Genomic DNA, 18,353 nt, shown 5'->3' with positions numbered 1-18,353 from the left:
ATGCCTTTACCACAAACCAAACCTACAGGAGCTTAATATTGAACTTCCTAGCCTCCAGAATTGCAAGAAATAAATTTCTGTTTTTTTTGTGAATTACCAAGTCTCAAACTTATTTTCTTATGGTAGTGCCAATAGACTAGAACAATGGGTTATTTTAAAACTGAGAGGTAGGGGGGCATTGGCAGCCCCAGAGGAGCTAAGTCTTCCATTTGAATCAGACCTTGGTTTGAACCAAGAAGGTAATGGCTTCTAAGAAACATAAGTGACCACCTGGCATGGTGGCACACACCTATAATTCCAGCTACTCAAAAGACTGAGTCAGGAGGATCAGAAGTTTGAGTTGGTTATGAGTCCCAGTCTCAAAAAAAAAAAAAAAAAAAAAAAAAGACCTGAGGCTGTAACTCAGTGGTAGAGTGCTTACCTAGTATGTGTGAGGCCCTAGGTTTGATCCCCATATAAGAAGAAAAAGAAAACAAAACAACACACACACACACACCCCACCACCAAGGAACCCTATCATCTTCCCTATACTAGCCACTTACACTGAACACAATGACAGAAGGAAAGGAAAAAATTGCATGACCAGTAGTTTCTTTTCCTTTCAGTCCTTCCTTATTCATCAGGGAACTGGATTAGGGATATAGCTCAAAGGCAGCATGTGTGAAGCCCTAGATAGAATATTTACATATCAAGACATGAAATTAGGGACTGGGGGTGTGGCTCAGTGATGAAGTGTGTGCTTAGCATGTATGAGGTCCTGAGTTCAATCCCATCCCTAACACAATAAATACAAAAACAAATAAATAAATAAATAAAATTTAAAAAGCAATTGTTTTGTGCAGCATTTCCATTGTTCTAGCAAAAACAAAATACAGATGCAAATTACCAAACACAAATTTGGTGATTCCACATATAAGTTAAATTCTCTAATATTGACACTGAAAACCAAGGATATACAATGGGTATAAATATGAATAGAGTTAGGTGTGGTAGAACACACCTATCATTCCAGTGACTCAAAGACTGAGGCAGGAAGATCAGAAGTTCAAAGCCAGCCTCAGCAACTTAGGGAGGCCCTAAGCAACTTAGTGAGACCCTATCTCAAAATAAAAAATAAAAGGGGTTGGGATGTGGCTCAGTGGTTAAGTTCCCCCATTTTCAGTCTCCAGTACCAATTAAAGTTTTAAATAAAGGAAATATTTATGCTAATAATTTTACTTTTCTTTAATCAGAATGACATTAAATAGCAAATTAAAAATGCCATGAGAAGTCGAGGGAGAGACGACAGAAGAAAGTAAAAATGTTTATATGTTATTATTTTGTCAGCACATTCCGCCCCCACCCCCCTGCTTTTCATAAAAAGGGGCCTTGAATTTTCATTTTGCACTGGGTCCTGTAAATGATATAGCCATTTACAGGTGCAGCCAAAAGAAAAATCCTAGGAGCTCTGCTGCTGAGTGTGAAAAAAACCTAGCTGAGACAGCAGTAACATTTGCTTAGCTTTAGTACAAGATACTAATAAATGACAACATGTTAAAAGCTGATGATTGAATTTCTTAATTTTGCCTTTGTCCATTCTAGTTTGGGTTTTAAAAATTTGTTTTAAAAATCATAACATAAGGACTGGGGTGTAGCTTAGTGTTAGATATAATATGTGCTTAGCAAGCACATGGCCCTGGGTTCAAACACTAGTATCAAAACAAACACATAAAAACCCATAAGACAAACATACTCTCTGTAGTTAATTCAAACAATACCTAACGAGGTAGTAAGTGAAAATTTCCTTTTCTTGCTCAGTGAAATCTTCTACTCTCCCCAGAAGTAAATAGCAGTTAGTCTGTAGTTATGTGCCCTTTTCTAGGGAGGCAATAACTGAGCTCAGAGAAGGGAAGTGAGTGCCCCATAGTGGCTAAGTTAGTGTAAGGAAGGATTGGGACTTGTACCCAAATAGGATAAATCTGTCCCACAGATGAAGTTAGCTTGTTTCTCTCATGCTTTCAGCAGAACCATAATAACAAAATAAACATCACAAGTGTTTCTGACCCAGATTCCACTCAATAATGCCTGGTCTTGAAGACTGTGGGAAATCCCTACTGGATATTAATTTCCCCGTGGTCAATGGCCTTTATAATACTATTGTTATAAAAATGATGATTCCAAGCAAAGAGATGATCAATATCAGAATAGCAAAACTCAGTTTCTCTCACTGTACTCTCATAACAAGATTCTGACACCAGATGGGGGGGGTGTCCCCCACACATCAAATGATCAATTATATCAATTATCTTCTATGGAACAGACACCAGCAGGCTAATTCAATTCAATTCTTTTTTTTTTTTTTTTGGGGGGGGGGACACTAGGGATTGAACCCAGGTGCTCTGTACCACTGAGTTACATCTACATACTTTTATTTTTATTCTGAGATAGAGTGTCCCTAAATTGCTCACTAAATTGCTGAGGCTTCCCTCGAACTTTCTACCCTCCTTCCTCAACCTCTAGAGTTGGCTGGGATTACAAGGGCACACCACCAGGCCCAGCCTCTAATTCAATTCTGACTTTATCTACCTGGAGATATTGTCAGAGTCAAATGGTTGAGGATTCAGTCACACAAACTGTCCCCCGTTGTTAGATGCCAGTCACATATTTAGGTTGGTGTGACTTGCTGAAGTGGTTCACAGAATTCAAGAAAATACTTCACTTACATTTGCTGGTTTATTATGAAGGATATCAGAGAAGACATTGTTGAAGAGGTACATAAGGCAAGGCAAATGGGAAGGAGCCAGGAGCTTCCATGCCCTCTGGGAGCACCACCCTCCAGGAACCTCCTCGTGTTCAGCTATTTGGAAACCTGTTCCCAAATTCTGTCCTTTTTAGGGATTGCATAATTGATTAAATCACCAGCCATTGTGATCAATTTACCTTCAACTTCTTTCCCTTTCCCAGAGATCAGAGGTCTGGCTAAACGTCCTAACCCTCTAATCCTGCCTTGATCTTTCCAGTGACCAGCCCCCTATTCAGAGGCAAACCAGGAACTACCAGTCAACAATTAATTCATTAGCATACAAAAAGACCACTTATCACTTTGAAGATTCCAAGGATTTAGAAATTGTAGGAAAGGAAACAGGACAAAGGCCAAACGTGGTTATCCCTAGGTATCCTCAGAAGATTATTTCCTGGACTCACCTCTACCCCCAACTCAGGATACCAAAATCTGTGGATGCTAAAGTCCCTTATATAAAATGTCCTAGGGCTGGGGAGATAGCTCAGTTGGCAGAGTGCTTGCCTGTGAAGCACGAGGCCCTGGGTTTGATCCCCAGCATCACAAAGAAATAAAATGTCCTAGTATTTGCATGTAACGTACACACATCATCCCATATGCTTTATTCTTATTTTTTTGGTACCATAAATTGAACCTAGTGGTGTTTAACCACTTAGCCACAGCACAGGATCTCACTAAATTGTTTAGAGCCTTGCCGAATTGCTGGGGCTAGCTTTGAACTTGTGATCTTCCTGCCTCAGCTTCCCAAATCTTAGGTGTGTACCCCTATACCCAGCTCATTCCATACACTTTAAGTCATTTCCAGATTACTTATACCTAATACAATCACATGCTATGTTAATAGTTATTGCATTGTTTATGGAATAATGACAAAAAAAGATTTTTAAAATGTTCAGTATAGAGGCAAATTTCTTTGCAAATACTTTTTACTCAAAATTGGTTGAATTCAAGGATATGAAATAGATGAATACAGAGGACTGACTTTATATTTCACAATATCACAGAGATCAAGTACATTATTAATTCCTGTGATCTCAATTCTCAGCTGAATTCATGCAATTTAATGCTTCCTAATGCAGTCAGATGGAAATTCCAATTCAGGCTGTGTCAGAGATAACAGATTTCTAAATTAACTTGACTGATATAATATTGAGGAAGGGGGCAGAAACTACTGGGCAGAGACTATATTGAATATTGGATCATCTTTGGACCTTCCAGATCTAGCACAGTGTCTCAAGCAAGGTGATTGTTCACTGTGTTAGCCAGATTAAATTACTCAGTGTGTACAAAGATTTCTAATTCTGATGTTCTTAAAAAGATAAGACATCACAGTATTTCCAGGCCTTTAGTGGTAGCATAAAGCCCTTTATTTATGAAGACGCTTTCAAGCTTAGCAGCCATGCGGGTTGCGGTGGCTCATAAAACATTGAAAAAGGGATGGGATGTGGCTCAGCACTCATGGGATCAATCCCCAGTACTAAAAAAAAAAAAAAAAAAAATGTTAGCAACCATGGCATGATGTAATTGCACCAGGAAGAACCCTTATCTTATAATGTATGCACGGAGTCCATAAAAATCCACATTTTCTTTTCTTTTCCTCCTTCCCCCCGCCCCCCAATACCAGGGATTTAAACCAAGGGAGCTTTACCACTGAGCCACAGCCCAAGCCCTTTTTATTTTTATTTTTTTAATTTTTGAGACATGGTCTCACTAAATTGCTTGGGACCATGCTAAATTGCTGAGACTGGCCTCAAACTTGTGATTCTCCTGCCTTAGCCCTCTCAAGTCTCTGAGATTACAGGCCTGTGCCACCTCACCTTTTTTTTTTTTTTTTTTTTTTTTTTTTTTTTTTTAATGTATTGGGGATTGAACCCTGGGGTGCTTTATCATTAAGCTATATTCCCAGTCTTTTTATAATTTTTTATTTTGAGTTAGGGTTTTGCTATATTGCCCAGGCTAGCCTGGAATTTACAATCCTTCTGTCTCAACCTACCAAGTCTCAGGGACTACAGGAATGTGCCACTAAACCTAGTGATAATCCACATTTTCTGACAACTCTTCCATCTCTATGGATAAACCAGAGCAGTCATTTGACAGGACAGGACTCCTTCTTTTCTGCTGCCCACAGCGGATAGCACCAGGTTCAGCAGGGACCTGAGTTAGGCTCACCCAATTTTCTCTCCCGGGAATTTGATACTCGGGTTCTAGAGTTCCAATCAGTTTCTTTTGTGGCTGAGACGAGGAACATGACAAAATCTGGGGAGAGAGAAGAAAAAGTCAATCTAAACCGGGTATGGTGGCATATGCCTGTAATCCCAGCAACTCAGGAGGCTGAGGCAATAGAATTGCAAGTTCAAAGCCAACCTCAGCAATTTAGTGAGGTCCTAAGCAATTTAGCAAGACCATGTCTCAAAATGAAATATTAAAAAAGGGCTGGGGATGTGGCTCAGTGATTAAGTGGCCCTGGGTTCAATCCCTGGTATCAAAAGAGAAAAAAGAAAGAAAGAGAGAGAGAGAGAAAGGCCACTCTATAGAGGGCAGTAAGGGTGCTCAGAGGAAAGGAGGGCTAGTTCCTGGAATCTGTTGGCCTCATGTGATTTTATACCGTTGACCACAGCTGCCTGGATTCAGTGTGGTAGCGGACTCAAGTCCGACCATTTAGTTCTCCTTTCAGGAATTTGGCAATAGCTTTGGTCTTTCTCTGCAGCTGGAAGTACACAAAGGAAACTGGGGAATTGGAGAACTGGCATGTTCTGACTAGAGAAGCAGAGGGGATAGTCTGCAGCCAGAGAAAAACATGTCAAAGACAAACGTTGAAGAGAAAGACTTTCCTTCCTTGGTTCCCCTGTCTCTCTCAAATAAGGTCCTTCTTTACTTAGGAAACTTGGCTTGACTTCTATACTTGTCAGGATTCTCCAAAGAGGCAGAATCAATAGAGGATAGAGGGCTGTGGATGTGGTTCAGTGGTAGAGTACTTGCCTCACATATCCAAGGTCCTGGGTTTGATCCCCAGCACTAGGGGGGGAAGAAACTAATAATAGATAGATGGGGGAAAAATTACTATTACTGGAATCTTAGTACAGAGGCCTGACTCCAGGGGATCCCAACAAATGAGGTTTTGCCATTCCCACCCTCACCAAAAAAAAAAGAAAGAAAGAAAGAAAAAGAAAGAAGGAAGGAAGGAAGGAAGGAAGGAAGGAAAGAAGGAAAGAAGGAAAAAAGAAAGAAAAGAACAATAATGAAAAGCAGAAAAGGAACTTTAATCAATATGACCATATCAGAAAGGCAAAGTGAGATCAAGCACCTCAGCACTGCCTTTGGGGTACTGACATGGGCTTTAGGTTTAAATAGAGGGAGAATTGGGGCAGGAGTCGAAAGGTATGCTTAATTAAACAGTCTTGGTCCTACTGTGGTCTGGTTTATCATTACCTCAATGTGGCTCCAGAGAAGTTCTTATCACTTGAGGGGGTAATCTCTATTGCTGCTCAGGATGTTTACCAGACCCCTGATCCTGGAAGGAGGCAATTCAGATCCCATGAGATGAATACCACTGCTTAGTGCTTAGGGAGGCAGTCTCATCCTGGGGATCTGCTTACAAGGCTCTACTATTCCTAGAAAGTGTAGGACAATGACTAGAGACTTCAAAACATCACTCCAGGGTTCTGGAAGAAGCCAGAGTAAAAGTTGGCAGGTGAATGTTCCTTAGTTACTCTTATCTTGGTGTCCTCAGCCTTAAAGACAGACAAAATAAGTTAGGTAAATTTAAAACTAATCAACCTTGTATTATCAGTTTTTAGATGAACACTCCTTAAATGATTAATATGTCTTCATGCAGAGTTGAGTAGAAATCTGAAGACAGATACAAAATGAAGGCAGAGATGTCAAGCTTTATCCTGCTTTCAGTTCCCTTTTGGGCATCAGTAGTCCCAAATGAAGTCAGTGCTTTTAGCAAAAGCAGCTTCTACTTCTCTGTTATGTCATTAGGGGAGTTGACTCACATGATCGCAGAGGCCAAAAAGTCCCATGACAGGCTATCTGAAAGCTTAAGACCATGGGATGCCAGTATCATGGCTCATTTCAAGTCCAAAGGCATCAAAACCAGGGGAAAAGGGGCTGGGGAGATAGCTCAGTCGGTAGAGTGCTTGCCTTGCAAGCACAAGGCCCTGGGTTCCATCCCCAGCACCGCAAAAAAAAAAAAAAAAAAAAAAAAAAAGGAGTGCTCACTCTTATTTTTATCTTTTTATTTAATTTTTAATTTAATTTATTTTATTTTATTTTTTTTAGTTGTAGACGGACAAAATACCTTTATTATTTATTTATTTATTTGTATATGGCACTGAGGATTGAGCCCAGTGCCTTACACGTGTTAGGCAAGCGCTCTACCACTGAGCCACAATCCAAGGCCCTTATTTTTATTTCTTCTATTGCCATACTGGGGATTGAACCCTGGGGTGTTCTACCAGTGAGTTAAATCCCCAACCCTTTTTATTTTATTTTCAATTTTGAGGTAGGTTCTTGCTAAATTTCCCAGGCTTGCCCAGAGCTTGGGTTTCTCCCACCCCAGCCTTCAGAATTGAGTCACTGGGATTATAGGTAAGTGCCACCACACCTGGCCAGACTTTTATTTTATTTTCAGAAAAGTATGGAGAAAGGGAAATTCCTAATAGAGGAACAGCATAAGCAATGTATAAAGAATTGTGGAACAGATTTATTTATCTAAGTAAAGGACTCCAATCAGGAGGTGCCAAGTGACAAAGCCAGGGTTTGAATCTAGGCCTCTCTACCTTCGCATGCTTACTAGTAACCACTGAGCTTTGTGTAGGAATCTGAGTCCTCCTGGATTGGGGGCAGATGACTTCTTAATTTGTGTCTGTAAAATGGAGGAACTAAACTAGATGATACCTAAGGCTTGGTCTAGGTTTCCTTCCTGTGAATCCAACTTCTGATTCACTGCAATTTATTCTTTGGCCACCCTGGGTCTGATAGATTGGATAAGCCTGCCAACAGTCCTCACTGTTTGGGGTTTTCTAAGAATTCTAAAAAAGTTCTGAGTCCTTGGAGGCTATCCAGAGGACTTTACAGGCTCAGGCCCTATCTCAGAACATTACTGTGAAGGGGTATGACTTGCAGGCTCAAAGCATCTGATGCTGCTACCCAAGGTCAGACAGTTTATCTGAGCAGCAGAGAAGGACCCACCTGGGGAATCTGGGGAGCAATTTTCAGGTACTTAAAATGGCAAATGGGTGTCTCTGAGAATAACCATTTCAGGTGATAAGCTCCAGTTCACTGGTCTATTTCCTTTGGCCTCCACAATGTTTCTTGAAAAATTGTGGGCTAGTTGCCAAACATTTAAAAATGGAAAATTCCCAGATTTCTATATTCTCAGAAGACATGACATCACTGGGTGCACCATTTCCATGACTGACTGGATGCTGACAGCACCTTTACTATGCTGTCTTCTACAGTTCTGGAGTCCCTATCAACCCTCATACCCCTGGACCATGAGGCACAGGAGTTTGAGAGGCCTGATGTTAGGTCAACTCCCTTGTTTTACAGATGAAGTAGCAGAATCAAGAGCGAGAAAAGGGGCTGGGGACATAGCTCAGTTGGTACAGTGCTTGCCTTGCAAGCACAAGGCCCTGGGTTCAAATCCCCAGCACCACAAAAAAAAAAAAAAAAAAAAAGGGTGAGAAAAGGGCTTAACTAGAATCACAAAGATTAGAGAGACCCCGGGTTGGTCCCAAGTCTGAGCTCCTAGTCCTTTCTTTCTTTCAGAGCACGAACCATAAACCAGGAAATCCTTGTGCTTGATGTAAAGCTCAAGAGCCTATTTGAAGGCCAGGTGTCTTGCACAGAATAAAATAGCAGTTTCTATTGGACTGGAACCACAGAATCTCATGTAATTACCACCTTCTCTTTCTTCCCTGCCCCTTACCCCAGAAGTTTAAGAATCACCAGACATTGAGATAGACTACATTCTTTTTTTGGGGGGTACTGGGGAATCGAACCCAGGGCCTTGTGCCTTGACAAGGCAAGCACTCTACCGACTGAGCTATCTCCCCAGCCCCTAGACTACATTCTTGCCCATGAAGTTCCAGTTACCAGGAAAGAAATATGCTGGGGTCTTTGTACTTTACCACTCAGAATTTGACTATGGTTTCCCATAGAAAGCCTGTGCTGAACCCGGTGTGGTAGAGCACACTGGTGATCCCAGCAACTTGTGAGGCTGAGGCAGGAGGATCTCAAGTTTAAGGCCAATCTCAGCAACTTAGTGAGGCCCTAAAAAACTTGTCAAGACCCTGTGTTAAAATAATAAATAAAGGGGCTGAGGATTTAGTTCAATAGGTAGAGTGCTTGCCTCCCAAGCATAAGGCCCTGGATTCAATCCCTAGCACCACACACACACAAAAAAATAATAAATAAACAAACAAACAAACAAATAAATAAATAAAGGGCTAGGGATGTGACTCAGTGGTTAAGTGCTCCTGGACTAAAACCCCTATACAAAAACAAAAAACAAACAAAAAACCTCCAAAATCTACCAAAGTCATCATGGGGGTCCAACTCTCATCACCTCATTAACTTTAATACTTTCCAAAGTCCTCCAACCTCCAAATAATACTAATACAAATTTGAGGATTAAGAGTGACATACAGCTGGGTATAATGGTGCACACCTGTGCTTGTGATCCCAGTGACTCTGGAACCTGAGGTGGGAGAATCACAAGTTAGAGGCCAGCCTCACCCACTTAGCCAAGGCCCTAAGCAACTTAGTGAAACCCTGTTTCAAAATAGAAAATAAAAAGGGCTGGGGATGTAGGTCAGTGGTAAATCCCTTGTACCAAAAAAAAAAAAGGGGGTGCTGGGATTAAAGAGTGCTCAGCAGTAGAGTGCTTGCCTGGCACACTTGAGGGACTGGGTTCCATCCTCAGCACCACATATAAATAATAAAATAAAGGTCCATCAACAACTAAAAAAAATTTTTTTAATTAAAACATTCAAACTATAACAAAATATTTAAGGTGAAAAGAACGCGTCCCACAAACACATCTACCTGCAGTTCCAGTATTAACACTGCAATATATTCATGACACATTGGTTCATTTAAGTAGGATTGAAGCAAGATAAACTGGGCTGGGGATGTAGCTTAGTCTTAGAGCATTTCCCACTTCCCTTGCATGCATGGGCCCCCTGAGTTTGATCCTCTGCATGGGGAGGGAGAGGAAGCAAGATAAAGTTGTATGTACTCATTAGCATTATGAATTTTAAAATTACGCATCAATATGGGAAAAAATGTTTGTATGAAAATGCATGAACATTTTAGTCTTTGTTTCAGTGGTTGGGCTATGGATATATATATATTTTTTCTTTTTCCTTCTGGTTTTCTTCATTTTCTCAAATTGTCCTTTAAAAAAAATAACAACAAAAATGGTAAAAATAAGATCTCTTTCTTCCTTTTATTTTTCCCAAGGATCTGTGCTAGTTTTTTTATTTTTGTGGGGCTAAGTCTCATTCATTATAGGCAAGTGATCTACCACTGAGCTACATCCACAATCCTCAGGACTAGTTTAGTGGCCTCCAAGTCAGGCTGTCATGGATCACCTTGGTAGCAAGTCATAATAATAGGAACTACTTTTCTTTTTTTGGCACTGGGGATTGAATCCAGGGGGCTTTACCACTGAGCTACATCCCCAACCCTTTCTATTTTCTGTTTTGAGACAGGATCTAAGTTTCCCAGGCTGACCTGGAACTTGCAATCTTCCTGCTTTAGCCTCCTGAATCTCTGAGATTATGGGTGTACACTACTGTACTGGCCTAAAAATTAAAAAAGAAAAATTCATGTATTCATTCAAGTTACTAAGTTAGTAAGACCTGTCTCAAAAACAAAATAAAAAAGCCTGGGGACGTAGGTACAGTGCTTGCAGAGCATGTGAGAGGTTCTGGGTTCAATCCCTAATACTGTAAAAAAACAAAAAAAGTCCCCAACATTTGAACCTTTGCCTAGTGGGAAAGACAAATTAAGAACTACTGAGGGCTGGGGTTATAGCTCAGTGGTAGAGCACTTGCGTTGCATGTGTGAGGCACTGGGTTCCATCCTCAGCACCACATAAAAATAAAAATAAACAAATAAAAGTCCATTGACAACTAAAAAAAAGTTAAAAAAAAAAAAAAAAAAGAACTAATAGTGAAGTTGGAGATGTTGTGAAAGGAGAAAGGTAATAAGGGACTATTGGCGACTTTAACAAAAGGACTTCACTACTTAGAAAACATGGGGCAGCCTCTCCAAGGAATGCATTCAAACAGGGATCAATTTGTAAGCTGGAAAAAGTATTTTGTTTTTGTATTTCCTCTGTTATGAGTTGCCTACTTGTTTGTGCGTGTCTCTCTGTAAAATTTGTTCTAATTAGTTATTCATGACAGTAGAATGCATTTTGACACATCATAAATAAATGGAGTATAACTTCTCATTCTTCTGGTTGTACATGGTGTAGAATCATACTGGTTGTAATATTCAATTCATTCTACTATCCTTCCTACCCCCAACTACTTGTGTCTCTTGCCCATTTTTTTCTTTAAGTGTTCCTTTTCTAAACTAAGGTAAAATTCATATAAAAGTCACCTTTTTAAAACATGTATGAGTCAGGCCTGGTTGTGGCTCAATGGTAGAGCGCTCACCCAGCTATACGTGAGGCCCTGGGTTCAATCCTCAGCACCACATAAAATAAAGGTATTGTGTCCACCCACAACTAAAACAAAACATTAAAAAAAAAGATTCAGTGGCATTTAATGTATTCACAGGGTTGTGCAATGGGACATTCTTTTTCACAATATTTTATTATTTATTTATAGTACTGGGGAATGGAACCAAATGAGTTCCCATCCCCAGTACCCCCACTCCCCACAATAAAAAAAATCTTATAGTCATAGAGAATGCCTTTATTTTATTTGCTTATTTTTAATGTGGTGCTAAGGATCAAACCCAGCATCTCAATGCATGCCAGGCAAGCACTCCACCTCTGAGCTACAGCCCCAGCCCTTTTCTTTCTTTTTTTTGAGAGAGCCTTGCTAAATTGATGAGTTTGACCTAGCTCAGTCATCTGAGTTGCTGGGATTACAAGCATGTGCCACCTTGCCTGGCCTACCTAATTCTAAATGTGTGTATATATATATATATATATATATATATATATATATATATACATTTATATATATATACATATATATACATACTTTTTTTTGTGTGTGTGTGTGGTGCTGGGGATTGAACCCAGAGCCTTGTGCTTGTGTGCTTGTGAGGCAAGCACTCTACCAACTGAGCTATATCCTAGCCTTTAATTCTATATTTTTAATTGCCTTTTAAAAAAAATTTTTTTTAGTTGTAGATGGACACAATACCTTTATTTTATTTGTTTATTTTTATGTGGTTCTGAGGATCCAACCCAGTGCTTCACACATGCTAGGCAAGTGCTCTACCACTGAGCTACAACCTCAGCCCCCTAATTATTATTATTATTATTAATTGGTATTGGGATTAAACCAGGGGAGCTTGACCATTGAGTCACATCCCTAGCCCTTTTTATTTATTTATTTTTTATTTTGAGGCAGGGTCTCACTAAGTTTCTTAGGGTCTCACTAAGTTGCTGAAGCTTGGCTTTGAACTGGGGACTACAGGTGTGGGCCACTGCTCCCGGCTCTCTTTTCACTTTAAGGCTATTAATTCTTTCTCTGTAATATGTAGCTGATTTTCTTTATTTGGCAATCTGCCTTTCCTAGTGTGTGTGTGAGAGAGACAGAGAGAGGCAGATCATGGTTTATGATTTACCCTGTTTCCTGCCCCCATATCACCAGAAGCACCTTGACTCTTGCCTTCAGTTAATTAGGAACAAAAAAGAAAATCCTGGGGCTGGGGGTGTGGATCAGTGGTACAGTATATACTTAGAACGTGAAAGGTCCTGGGTTCAATCTCTGCGTGGGGGCGGATGGTGGGGGTGGAGTAAAAAAAAGAGAAAGAAAAAAAAAAAAAGAAAACTCTCATAAAATATAGAAAATATAAAATTGTTGTGTCAGTTGTGGTGGCTGGCACCTGTAATCCCGGCAACTCAAGAGGCTGAGGCAGAGCTGGGCACCACTGGTGAATGTCTGTAATCCCAGAAGTTTGGGAGGCTGAGACAGGAGGATTACAAGTTCAAGGCCAGCTTCAGCAACAGCAAGGTGCTAAACAACTCAGTGAGACTCTGTTTCTAAATAAAATACCAAAAAGGAATGAAGATGTGGCTCCCTGGTCCAGTGCCCCTGGCTTCAATCCCCAGTGCCCAAAAAGAAAAAGAAAAAAGAGGCTGAGGCAGGATCATCTGAAGTTCCAGATCAGTCTGAACAATTTAGCAGAAACCTTGCTTCAAAATGAAAAATGAAAAGGGCTGGGGAGGGTTGGGGATGTAGCTCAGTGGTAAAGTGCTCCTGGGTTCAATACTTAGTACCTGCTCCTCCAAAAAATTAATAAAATAGTTGTACATGAATTTTTTTGTTGTTGTTGTTCCTGATTGATTGAGAGTGATAAAGAGGCAGGAAACATGGTTGATGATAAACCACAGCCCACAGGGGCCCTATCAAGCCCTGAAGACCACAGCACAGATGGGTGGAGGCAGGGTTGGAGATATGAGCTCCTAAGTTTCTGCCTCCTGCAGGATCCTTGATGGAGCCCAAAGAGCAGGGCTTCCAGGGCCCACTCTTCCTAGTTACAATTGTCTAGGGTGGGTTGGGCCTGCGAAAGAGAGGCTCAGGAAAGAGCCTGACTGTTACAGTCAGGGAGGTCTGAGCTTTATTTAGATTTCACCCTCCATTGGTACAAGCTTGGATGAACCACCTGACTTAATAGTTACTTCACTTATAAAAAAGTAGTTCTGGGTGTGGTGGCATGTGCCTGTCATCCCAGCACTCCAGAGTCTGAGGTAGAAAGGTAGCTTGAGTCCAGGAGTGGAAGGTCAGTGTAGGCAACATTGTGAGACCCCATCTTAAAAAGGGAGAGAGAGAGAGAGAGAGAGAGAGAGAGAGAGAGAGAAAAGAAAAATTGTAAAAAAGGAGCAAAGATCATGCTCTCAGAGGAAGGCTGTGGGGACTAAATGAACTCCTGTATGTTTCATTCAGAACTACACTGTCAAAAAGTGGCAAAGTTGGAACTTGAACTTCTGTCTCTCTGGTTGCAAACCCTCAGCTGTGTCTCTGCTTGAGGTGTTATGCTTGCTCAAAGACCAGTCTTATTGCTATTGTTATTAGGGAGCCAACTGTGTAGCATTGAATAGAGTGAAGGAAGTGGGCTGGTCTCATATGCCTTCTAAGCAAGCCTGATTAAGTTAAGTAGGGTGGTTTCTTATTGCCTGGCAGAAACTAGGAGGACTCATTCATAGGCTTTCCTCCCTCACCTCCTCCCATCTGGTCCTCAATAAAGCATGGACGCCTGGGTGTTTGGGGAAAGCCTCAGGTAAAGGCAGAGGTCCCAACACAGCCTGACCTTGCTGCATGCTTTGGGTTTGCCTTTCTCCTCTGGCCATTCTTCATCTGTAAAATGGGAATCATCAGAGTGGGTACCTCACATGGTATAGAGGTTACCATGTGTACATGGTACAGGAGCACTCTTAGCATTTTGGCTGGTCCAGTTAGTGCTCAGCAATGTTTGCTATTACTAACAATGCCTTGTTCTGGCCCTAGGGGGACTTCAAAATGTTTTGAGAGGAAACACATTTTTATTAGACAATATTATAAAGCAGCATATAAAATAGGACCCAATAATATTCCAAAAAAGAAGAGAAGCGGCAACAGCAGCAACTGGGTGTGATGGCAAATGACTGTAACTCCAGGTCCTTGAGAAACTGAGGCAAGAGGATTGCAAGTTATAGGTAAGTTTGCTCAAAGACCAGTCTTATTGCTATTGTTATTAGGGAGCCAACTGTGTAGCATTGAATAGAGTGAAGGAAGTGGGCTGGTCTCATATGCCTTCTAAGCAAGCCTGATTAAGTTAAGTAGGGTGGTTTCTTATTGCCTGGCAGAAACTAGGAGGACTCATTCCATCTCTTATGAAAGAAAGAGAAAAATATTATATGTATAAAGAGAAAAGGAACAAAAAGAAATGTTGGTAGCACTTAACTCTTGGTGAAATTACAGATATTTTCTTTTCTTTCTCTCTCTCTCTCTCTCTTTTTTTTTTTGTCATCCTGGGGATTTGGAACACTTGGGTGCTCTGCCACTGAGCTATATGCCCAACCCTGTTTATTTTTTATTTTGAGACAGGGTCTTCTTAGTTTGCCCAGGCTAACTTTGAACTTGCAATCCTCCTGCCTGAGCCTCCCGAGTATCTAGGATTACAGGTGTGTATCAGCGTACCTCATAAATTATAGATCTTTATTTTTCTTCTTGGTGCTTTCATATATTTTCTATAATCCACATATCACTTTGGGAGTCAGGGAAAGAAAGAAAGAAAGGAGGAAAAGAAGAAAGAAAGAATTGAGAGCTGAGTGGTGTCACTTTGATCTGGGCTCTTGGAGATGATGGCCCATGGGAGAATTTGAACTGGGGAGGGGAATCAGGAAAATTCTTTTTTCTTTTCTGCCTTCTTTTTCTTGTTTTTATCGGTCTCCTCCTCTAGAATTTGGAATCCTTGAAGGTAGGCACTGTGGTCTAACTTGTTCACTGTTTTATTCCTAGTATCTTTAAAAAAAAAAAAAAAAAAAAAAAGCCTGGTGTTTAGTAGGTGCTCAATCAATATCAATGTAGTGAATGAATGACCTTGACAGCTCCCCTTTGCCGAGAGACAAGGATGTTCTTAGTCTGCTATCCAGCTGGTGTGCAGCCAAAACTGAGGTACGTGGTTTCCATGGCAACAGAAGAAGGTCCGACAGGCCAGCAGCAGGAGGCAGATTCAGGGATTGTGAGCTCTGCATGTTTTCAAGGTGTGGCCTAGAAATTGGGAACATGACAGTGGGCTCTTTCAACAGATGCTGAGAAGAAAAGAGCTTCATAAATTTGATTAACTCAGTGCTTTACTGAAGAGGTTTGTCAAATCAATCAATGAATACTCATTTAGGTTGTACAAGTCTTTTAAAGGAGTTGGGGGATGGGGACTTTTAGTACTGAAATTCCAGAAACTCTGGAAAATTTGACTTTATTCTAGAACCTGCTGAGTAACTTTGGACAAATTACTTAACATCTCTGGGTCTCAGCATGCTCATTCATAAAAGGGGAGATTTGAGCACTTTAAAACTACTTATACAAAGACCTGCAAGATAGAAGCATAAATGGTGTGGCTACCATTGCAAAAATTTGGTGGTTCCACAAAATGTTAAACAGAATTATCATATGACCTAGCAATCCACTACTATTATATATATCCCAGAGAAATGGATATTGTTACTTAAACAAATACCTGTGCATAACTGTTCTTAGCAGCACTATTCATAATAGCTAAACTACCATCAGTATGTGAACAGACAAAGATATGCACAGTGAGATACCATTCAGCTATAAAAAGGAATGAAGTACTGATACATGTTATAAGATAGATGAGTCTCAAAAACATATTAACAGAAAGAAACCAGATTTTTCCAAGCACAGTGACTCACACCTTTAATCCCAGTGACTCAGAAGGCTGAGGCAGGTGGATCTCAAATTCAAGGCCAAACTCATCAATTTAGCGGGGCCCTCACCAACTGTGAGACCCTGTCTCAAGATTAAGAGGACTAGGGATGTAATTTAGTAACTCAGGGGTAAAATGCCCCTGGTTCAACCCCAAGTACCAAAAAAGAAAGAAGCCAGACCCAAAGGTCACACATGTTGCATAACTCCATTTATATAAAATATTCAGAATAGGTAAATCCATAGAGACAGAACCCTGATTGGTGGTTGTCAGGAGATTGGAGAAGAGGGGAATAAAGAATGACTTTTTAATGGGTAGAGTTTTCTTTTTTGGGTACTAGGGATTGAACCCAGGGGTGCTTAACTACTGAGCCACATCCCCAGTCCTTCTTATATTTTATTTAGAGACAGGACCTTGCTAAATCGCTGAGGGGGTTTTGAATTCATGATCTTCCTGCCTCAGGCTCAGGACTGAGCCACCTTGCCCAGATAGTTAATTATATTCTGTGTGTGTGTGTCTGTGTGTGAGAGAGAGGAGACACACACACCACACATACACTGTAGATTTAATCTAGGGGTGCTCTACCACTGAGTTATACCTTCAGTCCTTTTTTCTTTTTTTTTTTTTGCGGTGCTAGGGATTTGAACCTAGGGCCTTGTGCTTGCGAGGCAAGCGCTCTACCAACTGAGCTATATCCCCAGTCCCCTTCAGTCCTTTTTAAACTGATTTTGAGACAGGGTCTTGCTAAATTGCCTAGCCAGGTCTCAAATTGCAATCCTGCCACAGTTTCCCAAGTTGCTGGGATTGCAGGTATGCACCATTTTGTCTAGCTGAATTATATACTTCAGGTTAATTTTGTGTTATGTGAATTTCACCCAAAAAAAAAAAAAAAAAAAAAAAAAAAAGATGTGTATCCCGCATGCATGACTTGAAGCCTGAAGTCACATAATGGATTACTTGGGAGCCCAAAGGATGGACAGGATGGAGAGAAGAGTTATGAAGTTGACAGGTCACCATAGGCCGATTCTCCAGTCATTGCACAATTACAATTGCTAAGTCACATGCAGAATAAAGCTCTGGGCTGGGGTCTGGACCTTTTTTGATCATTAAAGATTCTAGACCACTTAGGCAGCCTTAGGTTTTCTAATTGCAAAATAGGGCTGATGGGTGTTCCCCGCTTTCCTCAGAGCACTGAGTTCATCTTCACAGGGTGAACCCTTTGGAATACAGCAAGTTATGACATCCTGTTTTCTAAGCATGGAAGACTGAGAACCAGTTCCCAGTCCATAGCAGCCACTGATGGGGTTCAGAAGTCACTGGTGAGCAGGGACAGCCAAGTTAATCCGCTGGGATCCTGGTACCACCACCAACTGTATGGTCTTGGGCAAGTCACTGTCTACTTCCAATTTCTCCAGTGGTAAATGGGAATATCCACACCTACCTTAAAAGTAGGATGTGTTACACAGTGGACGCTCATAGTTATATCTCTGTCCTGCTTCTTCGTGGCTGCTCCAGCAGCACTTTGGAATACAAGAATAGCTAGCTCCCAGAATTTGCCCCCAAAAAGCTTTGGCTGAAAGGTAAAGGTACTAGCCTGAACAGTTTAAGCCGAAGAGTACAGACCTCCTACCTCAAGTCTCGTTCATTCTCTTCAACAGGAGTTTGACCTATACAAATGCCTTAGGGAAGGTGGAATGTGCACAGACTGAAACCAGAATTAGCCTCTGCGCAGTCATGATTCTCATCACCTTGGAGACAGGTGCTGTTGCCTCAGATGTAGGTGTACAGGTTAGGAAACTGACTGGACTGTGGCTCAAGTGACCGGCACCACGACACACAACCTGAGGGCTCAGGTATAGGATTCGAATTTAGATTTTCCAGTCGCGCCACGCCCAGAACCTCCAGGGCGCGCGTGGCTGGGAGCGAGCTGGGTGCGCAGCGGTGGGAA

This window comes from Sciurus carolinensis, chromosome 8, assembly GCF_902686445.1.
Source record: "Sciurus carolinensis chromosome 8, mSciCar1.2, whole genome shotgun sequence".
NCBI lineage: Eukaryota > Metazoa > Chordata > Mammalia > Rodentia > Sciuridae > Sciurus > Sciurus carolinensis.
This window is presented reverse-complemented; position numbering follows the sequence as displayed.